The sequence below is a fragment of the Eptatretus burgeri genome, chromosome 3 (assembly GCF_056783735.1).
Source record: "Eptatretus burgeri isolate ZD-2024b chromosome 3, Ebu_testis_v1, whole genome shotgun sequence".
In the NCBI taxonomy this organism is placed as follows: Eukaryota; Metazoa; Chordata; class Myxini; order Myxiniformes; family Myxinidae; genus Eptatretus; species Eptatretus burgeri.
Genome location: NC_140963.1, coordinates 42,568,008 through 42,582,306, shown reverse-complemented (window position 1 = coordinate 42,582,306; position 14,299 = coordinate 42,568,008). Strand labels below are relative to the sequence as shown.

The window sequence follows — 14,299 nt, the reverse complement described above, 5'->3', positions numbered from 1 at the left end:
TATGACGATCGGTTTATAATTGTGACCTTGAGGAAGTTGACAGACAAAAAAACAAACAAACAGACAGACAGAATAACAAAATCGACTGACCAATATATTTGACTGACCAATTCTCGGGGAAAATTCTCGGGGAAAAATTCTTCGATATTTTCAAGTCATCAACAGATAGACAGGGGTGAAAACATAACCTCCTTCCACCTTTGGTGGTGGAGGTAACTAAGCATCCATTTAAAAACTTGAAAGATCTCATTTGAGTACAACATATGTGTTGTAAGTGGCTTCAAGTGTGGCCACCACCTGATTTCGAAAATCTCATTTTTTTTTTTTGGTTATTATAAAGCACACTTGGTATATAACTTATTGCCCTTAATTATAAAATGCTTTTCTGTTCTCATCTAATATCTCCACCTATTTCGTTACTCCTAAGTGTCCTGCCATTATATCTTAGATCTTGCTGACATCTGATATGCTTTAGCCTGTTTGTCATTTCAAAGACTTGCTGTGTGATACTGTGGGCATGAGTGGCTGGTACAAACTTTGTGTCTTTTGATTGAATGCCTACACTATGCACTACAGTAACAGTTATTCCCACTTTGTGTTAGTTTATGGCAATGCAGATCATAGCCTATGCTCATGGGAAGAGAAAGGAAAGGCTTGTACACCTGATATAATGTTTGAAAAGACATGCGGTTAGGATGCCCAACAAATCTTTCTAATGCTTGTGACTTCCTCTATGCCTCTACGTTAATGTGTTTTCTATAGAAATTCACACAAGCAGCAAGGAAGAAAAGTGAGTACCGCAATTCCTTTGAGAGCTTTTGGAGTCGGTCTACTCTGTTCATTGATTATATCGGAAGTCAAGAAATGTTTTGTTTTGTACTCCAATTATTAAGTGACCAGTTTCAAGTCCTCATCATGAATGTTCATACTGTGTCCCCCTCCTCCCGACTCCCCTTCTCCCTTCCATTATTAATTATCATTGTATGTTGAGGATCATTACAATGAATGTAACCAAATTATGGTGGGTGGTAATACAGAAAAAAATATATTTGAAGGCTACAAATCCATCAATTGCAATTGGTTAATTCAATGTGAGGCCATGGATCATGTTCTTGGTTATGCAAATGAGACCTTTCCTTTTTTTCTTTTCTTTTCTTTTTTTTTTACAAGATCTAGGCTCATGGAAGAGTGGGTGATACAAGGTAAAATGGCAAATGTAATGAAAATGGTGCAGTGGGGCGCAATGTACTGAAACTGGAGCTTTACCAACAGATAGAGGGGGAAGAGGAAGTGGGGTGGGAGTGAGAAACACTAACTCGAAATAAGAGGGTTGGATTAGGTAGGGTTAATGGACATAGAAAAGATCACAGGTCGAGATGGGGGATGAAATGATATGGTGGTATACACTATCCTGTCTGCTTGAAGGGAAGGGTGTGATTTAACTGTCTCTGGAAAAGCAGTTCCACAAACAGAAGAAATGAGTAGCAAAATAGTTGAGGTGGGCAGTATTTGGTTTGCTGGAAGAGCCTGGAGGTTGGGAGTTTATTCATCAGCAGGGGGTTTACTGGAAGAGTGTGTGCATACTTGAGGAGCTGGGGAGGATTGCAGGACTGAGAGACAACAGAGGGGAACTCGACTGGAGGAAAGATGCTAATAAAAAGAGGCCACCCATCTGTCTGACTGTGACAACAACAGGGCTTGTGCTTAGACCTCAATACAAGAGATGCCTGTATCATCGAGAAGTTTAGGTGACACCGAATGTAGGAGAGACCGAGTTGATGCTCTGCTGCCTGACCACAGAGAAGAGTAGTACTCCATTAAGCCAAGGACAAAGACCATGTAAGCTTAAAGTGATTCAAAATTTTAATGGAATGACGACTGTATGCCCAATCTGTGGCTGGTTTTGGAAGCCAGCATTGTAATATGGTCAGCCCAGGAGAGGTGGTGGCTGATGGTGATATTTTAAGTTCAAGAGACTGAACTTATTCAATCAGCTGACCATGGAATTGGAGAGGTGGGTTTGTTTGATGATCTTACCAGAGTTACAGGGTTAAACTGTCAGATTTTCCAGAATTTATAGAAATGTTCCATTTGTCAGATGAGCATTGAATCAATTTTAGATTAGCAGAGGGTGATGCACCTGCTTTCTGCCTGGCAGTTAGATGTGTCACTGTACAGCACAATGTGGAGTCATCATGGTTTGAGAAATGTCTCTTTGTGGGGTTGATTGTGTGTGTTTGCTTGAATTATACGCACTCCTGAACTGCTAGTCGATGGAATGAGTTGAAAACTGGAGATTCCACTCTGGGTATGCACCGGAAGTTATTGACTATAAAAAATAAATCCATAGTCCCAGGGGTTTAAAGTAGGGGAATGACCCCAGTTCTTGCTATGTAATAATGTCTGGCAAAGCACCACTCCTCGTGAGAGGGGTTATGATGTCATACTAAAATACAAGAAATTCTCGGGGAATTATCCCGTCTGTGAGGATGGGTTCCTCAGTAGTCTGTAAAATGGAGAGAGTTTTGCAGAAGAGAGGGTGAGAAGAGATTGTTGCTTCAAGTGCCCTGATTTTTGGTTGCTGATAAAATCGCAAAGCAGAAACACGTGTCGCGGACTGGCATTCGAATGCAGGCTTGCACACATTCCCATGAATGTAGTCCTCCATCGTTTATTATTAAAATTCTTTGTTTGTCATTTTGCGAGCTTGAGGTACTTAGTTTCTATTTGTTTATAGGAGTAAAATACGAATAAAATGCTAAATTAAAAAATATGCAGAAATACATTTATTTGTATGCAGCCTGCGGCTGTTTGGCTGCATCATTTTCTGGAAGTGCAGCTGTGCCACTGATGCATTGCCCCCACTACCAGTAAGCTAGTACTAAATTTGCCAACTTCAGAAGGTTGGCAGACTGAGTCAACCCCACTGATATTAATTCAATGGGTTACAGTGTATTGAACTCAAGACCTTAAGATCTTAAGCAAGCCATCTTCGTCCAGTTCACTATGTCCAGAAATATGAGTTCATTATATTTTTTGGAGATGAGGATCGCTATACATTTTTAGAAACTTCATAGAATGACGAATCAGAAAATGCATGATTCCATTTTCCCAGAAGCCAATATGGCGGCCATTTTGGATTTTTTAAATTGTGACCTTCCAATAATATTTTTTTCAATATCTTTACTTCTAGATTACATAGGATCATGATTCCAGTGGCTAAATCTACATTTTTGGAGTAAATAAATCCAATGGTGTAAATTAGAAATCAGTACAGATGATCAATGGTACAGGTTTAGGTCACCATCTTGGATTTTTAATGCGCACAACTGAAGTTTATGCTTATCTCCTTATCCTGGCTCCTCGGTGACATAGGAACCTGATCCAAGTGGGTATCTGAACAAAAGTGTACTTACTGGAACAAGTCAATGTGGAGGTACATAATCTAGTGCTGGCATTTGTAGGTTTATCTGTGGTGATTGTAATTGCAGTTATTACTTCAGTATCTGCCGGTAATAGAGGAACATCAAAATAATTCAGACGAATCCAGGTGTGTTGTTGTTTCTACGTGGCTGGTGTGTATACAGCATGTCCAAGCTAATGCTAGTTAGCACACGTGAGCAGTGTTTCCAGGTGTGTCAACTGCAAAGCCCCTCTGACTATTTTTTGTATGTACAGTATACCTTACATATTGTATGTGTAGCATTGGGTGTTGTATGTTAATGGGTGGTGTTTACCTTTCTTTTTGCAGACCTGTATTAGAGCAACATGAGCAAGATGTCTCAGCTTCGTCAGCTTGGAGCAGAGAGATAGGGTCAAAAATAATTAACTGGAAGCTGTGCATACTCTGTCAGTCTGATGACCAAAGTAAAGGACACTTGGTATCACATCCTAGACTAGATTCCTACCAGAAGATACTAGACACAGTAAAGGAGAGAGCCAGCTTGAAAGATGGAAACTATGTTGAAATGCAAAAGTGGCTCACGGACATCAAAAAAGAAACACTATGTGAAGAGCATGTATTTTGGCATCGCAGCTGTTACCTGGTCGCAACTTACAAGGACCACATTCAGCGAGCCCGAGACCGCTATGAACATGCATTATCCACTGGGGCATACCCTGCCAAAAGACGTGGACAGAAGAGAGGAAGCACTGATATGGATGAACCAAGCCCATCTGGTCAGTCTTCCCCATTCATACGGTCATGCACGGTGCCGCTGGACAAGGACCTGTGTTTCTTCTGTCAAGAAGACACTGATGAACAGTTGTTCAAAGTCTGCACAAAAATGCTGGAGAAACTCTCAAATCAGCTGGAGATAAGTCCCAAAATCCAGCATTCAAAACGAGACTGAACACATGTATCTCACCAACAGATGCCCATGCAGTCGATGTTAAATATCACAAATCTTGTTGGACAAAGCATGTATTCCACGTGTGTTGGCCACGCGAGATCAAGGTGACACAAAGAGTTCATCAAAAGTCTATCCACTACAAAATGCATGTCTGATTGAGCTGATCAACCTTGTTGAAGTGCAAACTCAAAACCAAGCCGACCTCTCAATTGATGACATTGAAACTGCATACACGAGAATCCTTGGACCAGACGGTATGGAAAACCATTTCCCAGCATTCATTAGATGGTGGCTGAAGGAGAAGATCTTTACTGAACTGCCCAGTGTGAAGTCTGTCCTGCAGAAGAACAGAAGAAAGCCAGCAGTCTTATACTCTTGTACTCAGGCTGATCTGACGGAGTATCTGGCATCAAAGACGATTGAATACAGCAAAGAATCCCCCAAGCTTGTCATTGCTTCTGCTGCAGGACACACCGAGAGCAAAAGTCAATTGGAATTTGAAGGCAACATCCATGAAGAAGCAGACACCTTTTTGATCCACCATGCAGTTCTGGCTTCATGTCGTAGCCCCTCCGATGCACAGCTTATGTTATTCTCCCCAGACACAGATGTACTGGTGCTGGTTGTAGCAAATTATGAAATCCTGCTGGAAAATACTTGTGTTTCAATGGCACCTGGGATTTTGGAAGTGAAACCAATATGGAAAGCTCTGGGTGCAGATTGAGCAAAGGCTTTCCCAGCATTTCATGCATTTACAGGAGCAGACAACACTGGGCAGTTTTCTAGAATAGGCAAAGTTACCTGGCTGAACATCTACCTAAAAGCAGATGAACATGTTGTCAAGGCTCTGCAAATGCTGTCTCAAACCAGTGAAGTGACAGAGGATCTGCTATCTACTTTGGCTGAGTTTGCATGCACTGTATACTTACCTCAGGGAGTTAAAATCGACAACATCCCTGAACTTAGATGGTATCTTTTCTGCAAGCACATGGCAGAAAGTGACGAGCTTCCACCCACAATTGGTGCTCTCAATCAGCATGTCCCACGAGCCCATGTCCAGGCCAGAGTGTAGGGTCAGGAAGACATCACCCAGCAGGGGTTCCTTGACCAACTACAGAATGGCTACTACAAGGATGAGGATGGCCAGCTGAAACCAATGACAACTGACTCCCTCCCAGCACCAGAGGCCATCATTGAGATTGTCAGATGTCAATGCAAAGCAGACTGTTCTTCACACAGATGTTCGTGCAATTCAATGGAGCTACGCTGCATGGAGCTATGTCAGTGTAGCACTGACCGCCAGAATGATGAAGACTCTCGGGATATCACATTTGCTAGTGACAGTGATGATAGTGAGGACGATGAAGATGTGTAGACAGACATGACAGTTTGCTTGTGTTTCCTTGTGTGTAAACGTTGGGTGTCAAATTCCGAATATTTTTCTTTTCCTGTTCTGTTCAGCTCTGCATATTAAAATGTAAGATAGACACCCATACATGTGTGATTGACATTTCTAATTATCACCATTGGATTCCTTGCCCCAAAAAACATAGATTTGGTCACTGGAATCTTGTTTCTAGGTCATCTAGGAGGCGAGATATTGAGAAACTAGTGTTTGAGTGTCGCCAGTTTAAAAAATCCAAGATGGCCGCCATAATGACATTTGAGTAAATGCAATCAAACATTTTCGGATTTGTTAGGCTATAAGGTTTTCAAAAATATATAGTTTTCATATTCTCCCAAAATTATAACGAAATTACATAAGGAACCTGACTACCTTCACCATTAAGCCAACACTAAGCTTTATAAACTTATTGAACAGTTGATACAATTGTGAACATATTACAGGATTAACTTGTACATTTTCCATCAGACGTTTCAAATAACCTAACCATTTTTATTCTGGTACCTAATGGCCCATTGCAGCTCACTCCTGCAAATCTACTCCCTAGAATCTATCTACCACAGCAACCACTTCACACATTTCCCTCAAAGCCTTCATCCACTCCCACCTATTCTCCTTTTCCCACTGCCTTATTTACACCTTCACATACTTCCACTCAACCCACTCACTCACTTCCCTCAATCCCTTCACCCACTCACACACATATCCTTTCTCTCTCTACCTTTTCTACCCCTGGCCCTGAGCACAAGTTGAACTTTGAAGCTAACTTGGTTCATTATGACTGCATGTGCAAGTGCATAGAATTCACACAAACAAACACCTCGGATGATCATGATAATTTCCAAGCTCTATGGTTTTCATGCAGAAAATTCACATACCTTACTGCATGTGATTACATTATGACTTGTAATAGCCACTACCACAAGGAATAGCGTGACATGATACTCACACACTCTTCAGCCAAAACAACTCGGACTAATTGCGTACACCTTCATTTATTACACAAATTGCTCATACCTTTATTTTGGTGGTGGAGTGGCTGGACCGCTTTGTTTATCACTTCCGCAAAAATAATAACCCAGCTTATGTGCATGAAGCAAAAACATGCCTACTTCTTATGTGCATCTATAATGTGCATCGTGGTAATATAAGTCGGATCAATAACATTGTAAATATGAGACTTCTAAAGACATATTTGGTTTTCCAGAAAAGAAACATGGCGGACGCATCGATTTTCCGTCCTGAAAATTGTGGGTGGAGTCAAGCCAGCCCTCCAGCCAATGGATTTGAAGGCTTCCTGCGCATGCAGCTTCATTACGGGTGTGTGTGTGTGTGTGTGTGTGTGTGTGTGTGTGTGTGTGTGTGTGTGTGTGTGTGTGTGTGTGTGTGTGTGTGTGTGTGTGTGTGTGTGTGTGTGTGTGTGTGTGTGTGTGTGTGTGTGTGTGTGTGTGTGTGTGTATATATGTATATATATATATATATATATATATATATATATATATATATATATATATATATATATATATAGAAAAATATATTCTCTTCTTCTTTTGGCTTCTCCCGTAAGGGGTCGCCACAGCGGATCAACAGTCTCCATTTTCTCTATCCTCCTCATCTTCCATTGACACTCCAACCGCCCGCATGTCCGCCCTCACCGCATCCATGAACCTCTTCTTTGGCCTTCCTCTTCTCCTCCTGCCTGGCGGCTCCATCTTCAACATCCTTCTCCCGAAATACTCCGCTTCCCTCCTGTGCACATGTCCAAACCATCTCAATCTCACCTCTCTCGCTTTGTCTCCAAACCGTCCTACCTGCGCAGTCCCTCTAATATACTCATTCCTTATCCTGTCCATCCTCGTCACTCCCAACGAGAATCGCAGCATCTTGAACTCTGCCACCTCCAGCTCCGCTTGCTGTATTTTTGTTAGCGCCACCGCCTCCAAACCATACAACATAGCTGGTCTCCCTACCATCTTATATACTTTCCCCTTCAACTATATATGTATGTATATATGTATGTATATGTATATATATATATATATATATATATATATATATATATATATATATATATATATACATATCTTCTTCTTCTTCTTTCAGCTGCTCCCGTTTGGGGTCGCCACAGCGGATAATCCGTTATGATCCGCATACTGATTTGGCACAGGTTTTACGCTGGATGCCCTTCCTGACGCAACCCTGGTCGCCTCTTACGACACAAGGATATGGATTGGGTTTCACCATGACTCCAGGCTGCCATACGCCCTCTCATAGCGCAGCCCAATGCAGAGCTCCCGTCCTCAAGCGATCCTCCAACCCAAGCCTCTGAGTAGCCGGATTACAGGCGCACGCCACTACGCCCGGTATACATATATATATATATATATATATATATATATATATATATATATATATATATATATATATATATATATATATATATACACATACATACATACATACATACAAACTTACATATGTACTATAGGACTTTTTCATCGTGATTTCAGATCTGACAATGTTTTTTTTTACACTACTCGCTCTGTAAAATGTAAAATTAAAAAAACAAACCTCTTCGGGAATGCCCCTAAAAATTCTGTCGAAATATACTAAAAGGGGCGTAACCCACATGACGTCATCTCCAGAACAACAAAGGCTACATGTAAATTACTCAGGTTGGTGGTCAACGTGATTGTATTGGCTTCCTGTGTGTTTCCACATTCGATTGATCGACTCAAACGCTTCGTTCATTTCTGCTTTAAAAAATCAAACATTTGGTTTTGAATAATGCATGACATGGACTTTGATTTGTCTGGTAGCGACAGTGAGTGGAGAGAAATGAAGGATTTTAGTCTGAATCAGATGGAGAATTGTCGGATAACGTAGTCGCGGGAGGTGAAGTTCAGGCAGCTGGAAATGGAATATGGCCTTACCAGTTTGAGCCCCAAACAGGACAAGCAGAGTAAAATGGCGATGAAATTCCCGGCGTTCAGGATGATTGGGAGGACATCGAAGGAAGACTTGGCAATAACAACTGGTTAGACTAAATCCTATTCGTAATTCAATAATGTAAATTCGATTTGCATACTGCTCGATATCAGAAATATTTTAGTGAGGTGACATGACCAGCGCAGCGCAGCACAGCGGACATGTTGCTCCGCGGCGAATGAATCGCAAACAAGGCCAGCCCATGTCATCGGCCGTATCTCTCCGCGCATAAAACAAAGCAATGTCGCTGTCCGGATACGATGAAAACTTGTGTGCAGAACACACCTTGCGACACAATTGTCGAGAGTAGTCTGATAAATCTGACGTTCTGTTGCATTTTTATTTATTTTATTCCAACTGTCATCATGTAGCGCCAGTAAAAAAACAATGAGAAAAAGAGAATAATAAAAGAAAGCTACAGCACGTCAGATTTATCGGACTTGTTGGACGGATGACGGATTTATCGGACTAGTCTAGACTCTAGAGTTGACAAGTAACTTGTATTAGCATGCACACAATGTATAAGTCAATGAGTACGAGTCCCGAGGCTATGAGGCCGTGTAATAGGACAGATAAATTTGTCCTTCATAGTTGTGCCAACATATTTTTCCCTGTTCATTTATTACAGCATTTTGGCTAAATGTTAATGAATAGAAAGCCAATAGAAGCAATACCTTCACCTTAGAATAAACCCATGTATGTCGAGTGCAGCCATACCTGGCTTGCATGTATGTGGAATCGTACCTATCCCAGCAGGCTGGTTTCAACGAACAATTCAATAAGCTGCAAAATGTGGGTGCAGGTTTTTCACATTGTTTGATTTTAAAATTACCTCCTTGCGCCTTGAAATGATGCAATAGTCATCTTTAGTATTTTACTTGTATGTCCCTGTAAGTTTCTTTTTTAATGGAAAGGTTCAACAGTCACATTTTATATTTTCTGGACATGGTATGGCCCTTTATTGTGCATACATGTATTGGATTTGTACACGACTACGACAAGGTAGTAAAGGGATAAATAATTGCCTCGTGATTGTTGTGAATACACGGCTCAGAAGCAGAATTTCTTTTCCGCGAAACAATCACAGGAATTAACACGATCAGTGAGATAGCAAACACATGTGCACAATGCATTTGTACGTACTTTATACGGCGCGTGACATCTAATCAATCCACTCTGTGCGAGTCGCGTTCTGGAGATGACGTGAACGTGACCTGCGGTTCGCTGGTCAACTTTTTTGAGGGGTGGGGCATAGGAAGTTGTGAAAAGCACGAGAAATGTTCGAAATATTGGTCTAATTTATTTATTAAAAAAAAAGAAACATGGGTGATTTCTTCACTAGGAAGGTCAAGTTAATATCTAAATAACCAGAAAGTTTTGAGTGTCATGGGACCTTTAAATTTCAGTAAAAGCTGAAAAATGGGGGTGTTCTAAAACTTTTTGACCGGTCGATTATATATATATATATATAATTATATACATACACATATATATATATATATATATATATATATATATATTATTATATACATATATATATATATATATATTATTATTATATGCATACATATATATATATATATATATAATAATATATATATATATATATATTATTATATACATACATATATATATATATTATTATTATTATCATATACATATATAGATGTGTATATATATATATATATATATATATATATATATATATATATATATATATATATATATATATATATATACATACATGTATTTATATATATTGCATAGCAGGGATTACATATATAGATTACACATATAGATTATTATCATATAAGAAAGATATCATATAAGATTACATATAAGAAAGCCTGGTGTTGGCGCAGTGGTTTGGGCAGTGGCTTGGGACCCAAAAGGTCCTGAGTTCAAGCCCCGTTGGGACACTGAATTAATATATGTATATGGATGTGTGTATATATATATATATATATATATATATATATATATATATATATATATATATATATATATATATATATATATATATATATATATATATATATATATATATATATATATATATGTATATATGTACCAAGTCGAAAACAACAGGGGGTTGACTCAGCCTGCCATCCTTCCGAGGTCGGCGAAATGAGTACCAGTTGTACTGGGCCCGGTGTATGCCCCGGTTAGAATAGGTGTACCATATCCCTGTGTGTCGTAAGAGGCAACCAGGGTTGCGTCAGGAAGGGCATCCGGCGTAAAAACCTATGCCAAATCATTATGCGGACAACAACAATAGAGCGAAATGGAGACGGTTGATCCGCTGTGGCGACCCCTAACGGGAGCAAGCCGAAAGAAGAAGAAGAAGATATAGATTATTATCATATACATATATAGATGTATATATATTATTACATACATATATATATATATATACATATACATACATGTATTTATATATATATATTGCATAGCAGGGATTATATACTATATGCAGTACTTGGCCAAGTACTGCATATGGAATGAGAGGGTGAGTACGCAACTTCTGCGGTTAACTTTTTGCATTGATTTAAAATTTATTTTGCTGGAATAAAATCAGCCAACAGAAAGATACCAAGATAATTTAAAGGAGAAATTGTGGTTATTGTGTGATCCCGGCCTATCTTTACGGTATCTAACAGTGGCACTGACAGAGAGTCAACAAAATAAGTTACAGGTTTGTGAGAACAACTGGGTCAGGAGGATTGTGGGAGTGAAGTGGTTGGATAGAAGGAAGATGGATGAACTGAGGGAGGAGATTGATGTGCAGATGAGCTTAACGGGAAGATTGGTAAAAAAAGAAAGTTGGCTGGAGTGGGCTGGTCGCCTGGTGCTGATGGAAGAAGAGAGAATGGCAAAGAGGGCAGGTAGGTTGAGAGAGCAAGGTGGGAGGAAATTGGGTTGAGTGTGGTTGAGATGGTAAGATTGTTTGAGGAGTGGGTAGATGGGGAGTGGAGAGAGATGGCTGAGGACAGATGGGAGTAGAGGAGTATTGTGAAGAAGGCATGGGAGAAGCTTGGTACCATTGGACTTCACCCCATATAAAGTGAGGAGAAGTACGATGAAGAATAACACCGAAAAATCACCTCATTTGTTCAATCCATCATTGCTTAACACTTGGTTCCTTCAGAAAGTGATAAAAGCTGCAGGTGTGTATGACTCTTAAATTGGTGATTACAATCGAGAAAGAAACACTGTCCCATCTTTACAAAGCTATTGTGGCCATATTCTACGATGCGTAAAGCCAGGCTGAGCATTGTCATGTCAACGTGACGTTATCGCTTCAGTGTTCTTTTGTGGTGTATTATGTTTAAAATCTGATAGAAATTTTGTTGTTTTTGTTGTGGTACAGTGCAATTCTCAAGAAAGAATGTCGCTTCCTTCTGTTAGAATCATTATAATTGCTTCAGCCATTATTGTGCTCGGCAGGATGACATTTATCAACAATTCTCACGATGAACGAATCGGCGATTTTGCAATCTCTCGAATTGGTACTTTTACGATGTATTCTGGCACATCTTTTTCATTCTTTTTAGTTTTAAAAACGTTCGAGAATAAAAAGCTAGAGCTTCAAAAAGCTTATAACTTCACTCTACAGTAATTTTAAGCATATAATTTTGTACACCTTTGAATGGGTGGCCATTTTTTTTTTCTTGTGCCATCCCTACATATGGAGGACTAACGTACTCCATGATAGTTATCTTTTTCACTCCGTGGGTACTTTCCAACAACTTTAGTTTCTTGTACACCTCTGTGTTAACATCGAATAGCAGGCTTCATTCATCAAGGTTGTCGACTTTCTGCTTTGGTCTCCTGCAAATGAATCGCCATTTATCTTCAATGCTGAGATGTCCAACTTCCCTTGCAACTTCACCAATTAATTCTGTGCTCATGTGGGGTAATCTGACAATGCAAAGCTGAATGTTTATATGTCATAGCAATCTTCAGTGAACTGCCTTGGTATACCAAAGGGAATAACGGTTCAACTGTTGTCTGACGAAACAATGTTTAGCTCACCTGGAACGAGAGCTTATGGGATGGTGTGTCGTTAATCCGTCTGTCCACAAGTACTTGCAGCTTATTCTCGGAAACTACACATACGATTTTGGTGAAACTTTACCACAACGTTCATCACTGTGTATGTACCAAGGTTTTTTCATGGAATTAAAAAAATCGGGCCCTAACGGGGTATAAAGGGGTTTCCCCCCAGAATAGGTATTTGCTTTCTTCTCAGAAACTACACACACATTTCCGATGAAACTTGACTCCATCCTTCATCACCCGTGATGTTCCAAATATTTTTCATGGCATTGAAAAAAAAGTCTGAGTCTTGGGGGGCGTACAGGGGGATGGCCTGTGATGAAGAATCACTTAAATAACTAAAAAATTCTCGAATCCGGATCTGGATTCGGATCTTCACCAAAATCGCGCGAATTTATTAGTTTAGGCCAGGTATGGGAGCATGTGCCGGAGTAGCGCATTGCTGTGTCCACTTTCCGCCTCTGTCTAGCCATCCCCCAGGCAGATTCCTGGCCCATCCCCATGTCATTGAGATGCCAATCAATCTGCTGCGACCACAAGGCACATGGTCAGCCCATTGGCCTCCTCCACTCACGAGGTTCCCTTGCTGAAAAAATCTGGTGAACATGATCAGCATCAGGAAAACGAGCTAAATATCCATACAGCCACAGCTGACGCTCACATACTATACAGGTAACAAATCTCATCTGAGTCTCTCTCAGCAACCGCTCTTTGGACACAAAGTCCTGGGCACTGGTGCTCAAGCAAGTGGTGGCGAACCCTATCAAGAATTATCTGAGCAAAGACCTTGCCTGTCACTGAGAGCAGCGTCACCTCTCGGTAGATGTTGCAGTCCGAGCGATCCCCCTTCCCTTTCCAGAGAGGGACAACAAGGCCCCTCTTCCAGTCAGTTGGGATGATGCCTGTGTTCCAAACAGAGCACAGAACTGCATGCAATGGCCCGAGTACAGTATTTACACCAGCCTTGAGAAGTTGATCATGAATGCCACAGATCCGAGGAGCTTTACCCATTTCAGGCGGTTCACTGCAGCCTGTGTTTCCACAAACAAAGATGGATCACAATTGATTGGAGAGTCAGCAATAGGAATAGTGACACCCCTGACTTACATCTCAACAGTTTATGGGTCAGACCGGTACAGCCGCTCAAAGTACAAAACCAACCTCAATGGCAAAGGAATCATTTAAAAAATCCACGGATTCGGATCTGAATTTGAATCTTCACCAAAATTGAATCAACTATTCTTTTTTACACATCCCACCTCAACACCAAATTTCATCTGAATCCACCCATAACTTTTTGAGAGATCATGCTATGTATCGATTTTGGCCCGATCTCTCAATGGTGAAAAATCACATAAAAAATTCGAGTAACCGGATCCGGATTCTCACCAAAAATGTGCGTTGCTGTTTTTGGCAGACATACAGACACAAAATACACACTTACATCCACCAAAAAATTCAGAACAATTGCTTGAAAAGTGTGGATAAAAATCAT

The 14,299-nt window shown here is 40.3% G+C and overlaps 1 long non-coding RNA gene across 1 annotated transcript in view; it reads right to left on the bottom strand.

Annotated features, from left to right (window-relative positions):
- LOC147029773 (uncharacterized) overlaps positions 1 to 14,299 on the bottom strand; it is a 35,885-nt gene that overhangs the window by 20,577 nt on the left and 1,009 nt on the right. The window lies entirely within an intron of this gene.